The sequence below is a fragment of the Chamaea fasciata genome, unplaced genomic scaffold (genome assembly GCF_029207755.1).
Source record: "Chamaea fasciata isolate MVZ Bird 193981 ecotype frontalis unplaced genomic scaffold, bChaFas1.0.hap1 SCAF_39, whole genome shotgun sequence".
In the NCBI taxonomy this organism is placed as follows: domain Eukaryota; kingdom Metazoa; phylum Chordata; class Aves; order Passeriformes; family Sylviidae; genus Chamaea; species Chamaea fasciata.
In genome coordinates, this window is record NW_027094124.1 from 241,660 (window position 1) to 247,239 (window position 5,580).

General features: G+C 56.6%; 1 pseudogene; it reads left to right on the forward strand.

Moving 5' to 3' along the window:
- The first annotated feature begins 593 nt into the window (after positions 1-593).
- Positions 594-5,026, forward strand: LOC136303602 (forkhead box protein J1-like; annotated as a pseudogene).
- Positions 5,027-5,580: the final 554 nt, after the last annotated feature.

Here is a 5,580-nt window from a genome sequence, read left to right on the forward strand (position 1 = left end):
TTTCAGAAAATTTGGGTCCAAAATTGAGAAAATTTAGGGAAAAATTTGGGGAAAAATCAGGAAATTTGGGGAAAATTTGGGGAATTTTGGGATAATTTGGGGGAATTTTGGTGGTTTTAGGTAATTTAGGGAAATTTTAGGGAAAATTGGGGATTTTTGGGGAAATTTGGAGGATTTGGGGGAATTTTGGAGAATTTTTATGGATTTTGGGAGATTTTTGGGAATTTGGTGAAATTTGGTGATTTGGGGTTTTTTCGGGGATTTTGGGGGAAAATTTTGGGGGATTTCAGGAAAATCAGGAAAATGTCTGGAAATTTGAGGGATTTTGAGAAAATTTTGGGGAAATTTTGGGATTTTTTGGGAATTTTTCGCTAATTCTGCCTCTCCCTCTCCTCAGAGCTTTTGCTGGAGCCGCTGGAGGAGGAGCCCACATTGAGGCGGGGCCTAAAACGGAAGTGAGAGGAGCCAGAGCCCCAAACGAGACTCGGGGGCAAGGCCAAGACCAACGATGGGGCGAAATTCCCAAAGAAATCATAAAAATACTGAGAAATTCTGGAGAGAATGTATAAAATAAAACGGTGAAAAAAACCAACATGGCGGCCAACAGCAGGTGGGGCTTAAACCGGAAGAGGGCGCGGCCTAAGCAGAACTTGAGTCGGGGTGGGACCAAAAACCAAAAATGGGGAGAAATTCCACAAAAAAAATTTGGGAAACTTTAAAGGAAAACTGAGATAGAGAAAGAAAAAACCCAAATGGCGGCCGGGTGGGCGGGGCTTAAACCAGAAGTGTGGGCGTGTAAAAAGGAAATGGGTGGGGCTTCGAACCGGAAGTGGGCGGAGAAATCCGGATGTTGAGATTCTGGCAATTTTAATTGTCCCTAATGAGTGGGAGGAGCTTCAACAGGAATTTGGCGGCGTGAAATCCGGACGTGGGCGTGGTTTAAAAAGGACATGACACCGTTTAAACACAAAATGAGCTCAGGGTGAGAATGTCAAGAAGGGGGCATGTCCTGATGATGTCACGACTTCTCTCCCTCATTACCATCCCGCCCCTTCCGGCCCCGCCCCCCGAGGTCGTCCTGGAAGTTCCGGAGCCACCAACGCTCGATCTCAAGAGGTGAAATCCTGAAATTTTGAGGGCGAGATTTGGGAATTTGGGGAAATTTGTGGGATTTTTGGGGATTGTTCCAAGTTTCTTGGGATTTGGGGGAGAATTTTGGGATTTTTTGGAGATCTTCTGGGGGGGTCGGTGAAAATTTGTTGGAATTTTGTCAAAATTGTTTTAAAATTTGTCCAAAATTCATCAAAATTTTGGGAAAAAATCGGGAAAATTTGGGGGAAAAATTGTGAAGAAAAAAATTTGTAGAAATTTGGTAAAAAAATTGAATCAAAATTCTTCAAAAATTCATCCCAAAACCATCAAAACTTTGGGAAAACTCGGGGAAAAATTCGGGATTTTTTTCCTGATTTTCCAGGAATATTTTAGGGAATGTTTTGTTAAACTTTTTCGGGATGATTTTGGTCAAGTTCAGTTCTGGTGTTTTTGGAGAAATTTTTCGCGATTTTTTGAGTCAGAACTTTGGATCAATTTTTAACAAATTTTTAAAAACAAATTATTGAAATTTAATGAAATTTGAATTAAATTTTTCCCATATTTTGGCCAAAATTCCTCCAAACTTTGCCTGATTTTCCTGATTTTTTTAATTACAATGTTTTAATTTTGGGGGGAATTTTTTGGGAACTTTCGCAGTTTTTCGGGGAATTTTGGGAATTTTTCCCCAAATTTCTCCTCCTCCCCCTCCCAGGCTGCTCCTTGACCACGCCCAGCCCCCGGAAGGGGCGGAGCTTGGCGCCATCCTCAGCCGGATTGGCCACGCCCCCTGGTGGCCGAGCTTGGGTGGGCTTTGGCCACGCCCCTTTCTCCTAAACCACGCCCACTTCCCCTTCAACCATGCTTTAAGCCCCACCTCTTCATTTCCCTCCACATTATCCCCCACCCACTTTACGCCACGCCCACTTGTCATTCAAGCCCCGCCCACTGAAGCCCCGCCCACTTTCCTCAACCCGATTTTACGCCCACTCCCGTTTGGCCACACCCATTTAAGCCCCACCCCTTTACCTTTAAGCCTCGCCTATTTCCACTTTAAGCCCCGCTCACACAAGCCCCGCCCACTTTCATTATCCCTGCTATAACCCCACCCCTTTAAGCTCCTCCCACTTACATTCTGCCCACTGAAGCCCCGCCCCCTTTCCCCCAGACCTCGGTGCCGCTCATTGGCTGCAAGTGGAGCAGCCCCGCCCCTACGGCCCAATCAGCATCAAGCTCCCCCCACGGCGTCAATAAACCATGCCCACATGGCCGGAAATGGAGTTGTGAAGCTCGGGGGGCTGCCCTCGAGGGGCTGCGGGAAGCGGCGGGGGCTGAGCTCAGCCCCACACAGCGCCAGAGGAGCCCGTTCAGCGGCCGGGCGGGGAAATGCCCATTGGTGGCAGCGTCCCCCTCGAGCCCAAGGCTCGGCAGCGCTGCCGTTGCCCCAGAGCCGCTCCAGCCCGCACAGCGGCAGCTGCTGCGCTCCGGCCGCGTTCTGGCTCCCTCTGTTTCTCGGTCTCCTGGCCCAAAAGCAGCGCCGGCATCCCGGCTTTGCAAGGCCGGAGCCAAGGCCGCGTCCCCCGCACGGCATTTCCCCAAGGCTGAAGCCGCCGGGTCGCTCCGAGGGACGCCGCGCTTAGGGTGGATCCCTGCTCCGGGTTAGTTTGGGGGACCGGGGGCAGGGGGAATGGCGAACAGCAGCAGAGCGAAGGGAGCGGGGATGGGATAGGATGGGGCGGGAGGGGATGGACGAGTGGTTTAGGGTCCGTAGGGTGGAGGTGTCAGACTCTGAGGTGCCGTCCTGACCCGTGGCAGGTGTGAGAAACCGCCTTGCTTGGTGGGAGGGCAGGACTGGATTCGTGTTGTTTGAGGGCGGGGAGGGGATGCTGATTTTCTTTCGTTCTTTCTGCGGCCAAAACCTCGCCGGGCACTGGGCGGGGTTGGCTTTGGGGGGCCCGGGGACGCGAGGCTTCAAGGGAATTTCCCCGAGGCTCGGGGCTGCTAAAGCTCCCCCCCGGGGCGGACGTTGCGGCTCCCGCGCCCAGCGCCCCGGGGACGCGTGCCACCCAGCGGCACCGGGGACACCCGGCGCTGTCCGGGTGCTGCTTCTCGCTGAACCTCAACCCTCTGCCTCTTCTCCCTGCAGCATCTGCCCCGTGCATTTTCTGCCTCCAAGTGAGCCCTGCCCGGCGCCGAGGCCATGGCGAGCCCCAGCCCCGTGCTCGAGGCTCAGGAGCAATCCAGCTCCAGCCAGGAGCAGCAGCAGCAGCAGCAGCGCCGCGAGGAGCCCAACATGCCGTGGCTGGTCAATCTCACGGGCGCCGACCTCGGCCTGCCTCCCATCTCCGAGGATCCCAATGATCGCTGCAGCATCTGGGAGAACCTGGTGAGCCTGGTGGACTTCCAGAGCCCGGGTTTTCCCCTGACCTCTGAGGAGCTCTGCGACTTCCTCGACATTCCCAGCACGGCCGCGTCATCCTCCTCCACCTCCAGCGCAGGCAAGGTGACTGCGTCCCTGCCCCAGACCGTGCCCAGGTCCCCTCCGGCCGCCGAGGACGTCGACTACAAAACCAGCCCGCACGTCAGGCTGCCCTATTCCTACGCCACCCTCATCTGCACGGCCATGGAAGCCAGCGGGAAGCCCAAGCTCACCCTGGCCGCCATCTGCAAGTGGATCCGCGACAACTTCAGCTACTTCTGCCACGCTCATCCCAGCTGGCAGGTAGGAGCCTTTGGCAGGACTTCAACCCTGGGGTTTGTTCTCTTTTGCATCTAGAGCGCCATCCGGAACAACCTGTGCGTCAACAAGCGCTTCGTCAAAGTTCCCTGGGACAAGGGGGAGCCGGGCAGAGGCGCCTATTGGAAGTTTCACCCTCAATAAACCAAGTGGCCCAAGAGCAGCAGCTCCGAGGGCCGCGGGGCGTTTCCAGAGCAAATCCCACCAGCCTCCAGCAAGCGAGCCCAGCCAGCTGCTCAGCGTGCGCCCAGCCCGGCCCATGGCAGCCTCGAGGTGGGCGCGGAGCTACAGCAGCCGCTCCAAGAGTTCGAGGAGTTTGGGAGCAACCTCTACAGCGATCCCATGGGGAACGAGGAGGGGCAGCAGGTCCCAGAGCAGTTCCCACAGCAGGTCCCGGAGCAGTTCCCGCAGCAGCTCCCGCAGCAGGTCCCGGAGCAGTTTCCAGAACAGTTCCCAGAACAGGTCCCGAAGCAGTTCCCAGAACAGTTCCCAGAGCAGTTCCCGGAGCAGTTCCCGGAGCAGTTCCCGGAGCAGTTCCCAGAGCAGGTCCTGGAGCAGTTCCCGGAACAGTTCCCGGAGCAGTTCCCAGAGCAGGTCATGGAGCAGTTCCCAGAACAGTTCCCGGAGCAGTTTCCAGAACAGTTCCCAGAGCAGGTCCCGGAGCAGTTCCCGGAACAGTTCCCGGAGCAGTTCCCAGAGCAGGTCCCGGAGCAGTTCCCAGAACAGTTCCTGGAGCAGTTCCCAGAGCCCTGCCCCACAGCCCTGGTGGCCGAGGCTTCTTGCCTGCCCAGCAATGCCCCGGGCGACCCCGAGGAGCCGCACGAGCTGACCGCACTGATGGGCAGCATTGACTGGGAGGCTCTGCTCATCCCCTCCCTGGAGCAAGATTTCCTCGCTCTTGACAACCTGGAGCTGCCACCTTCCACCCTGGCTGAAGTGTTGCCCCTGTGCCCGGCAGGGGAGCAAGAGCAGCAGCAAATCCCCGCCGAGCCCGGCCTCACCACGCCGGGCTTGGATGAAAACCTGACGGCCACGGCTTTCCTGGAGGTTGCCTGGAACGAGGAGACACCGGAGAATCTCCTCCCCAGCTGCAGCTTCCTGGAGCAAGGGGCTGAAAACGTCCAGGCCTCGCTGCCCAACATGGATGTCATGGACTTTGTGGTCGACCCCTTTAAATCTTTCGTAGAGATGGGCGATTAGACTACATTAGATAGGATAGGATAGGATAGGATAGGATAGGATAGGATAGGATAGGATAGGATAGGATAGGATAGGATAGGATAGGATAGGATAGGATAGGATAGGATAAGATAAGATAAGATAAGATAAGATAAGATAAGATAAGATAAGATAAGATAAGATAAGATGCTGCTTCCCCTCCTGGGTGGGACCCGGGGGCGTGGGGGGGAGACAGGACCTGAACAGGATGGGGGGACACGGGCAGCGCCCCCCTGTCCCCCCTGTGCCTCCCCCATCCCCGCTGTGCCCAGCCCCCCAGTGCCCCCCCCCCATACCTCCCAGCGCCCCCTGCCCGCCCCAGGCCCCTCCTGACCCCCTCAATGCCCCCCTGCTCTGCCCCCCTCACCTCCCCGGCGCCCCCCTGCCCTGTCCCCCACCCCTCCCAGCTCGGCCCCCCCAAATCCCGCCCGCCCCCGCGTTCTCCGCTGCCCCGGCGAGCGGGGGGGGGGATGGGGGGAGTGAGGTTTGAGGTGAGGGGGGGTCTGGGGTGCAGGGATGGGGACACGGGGGTCAGG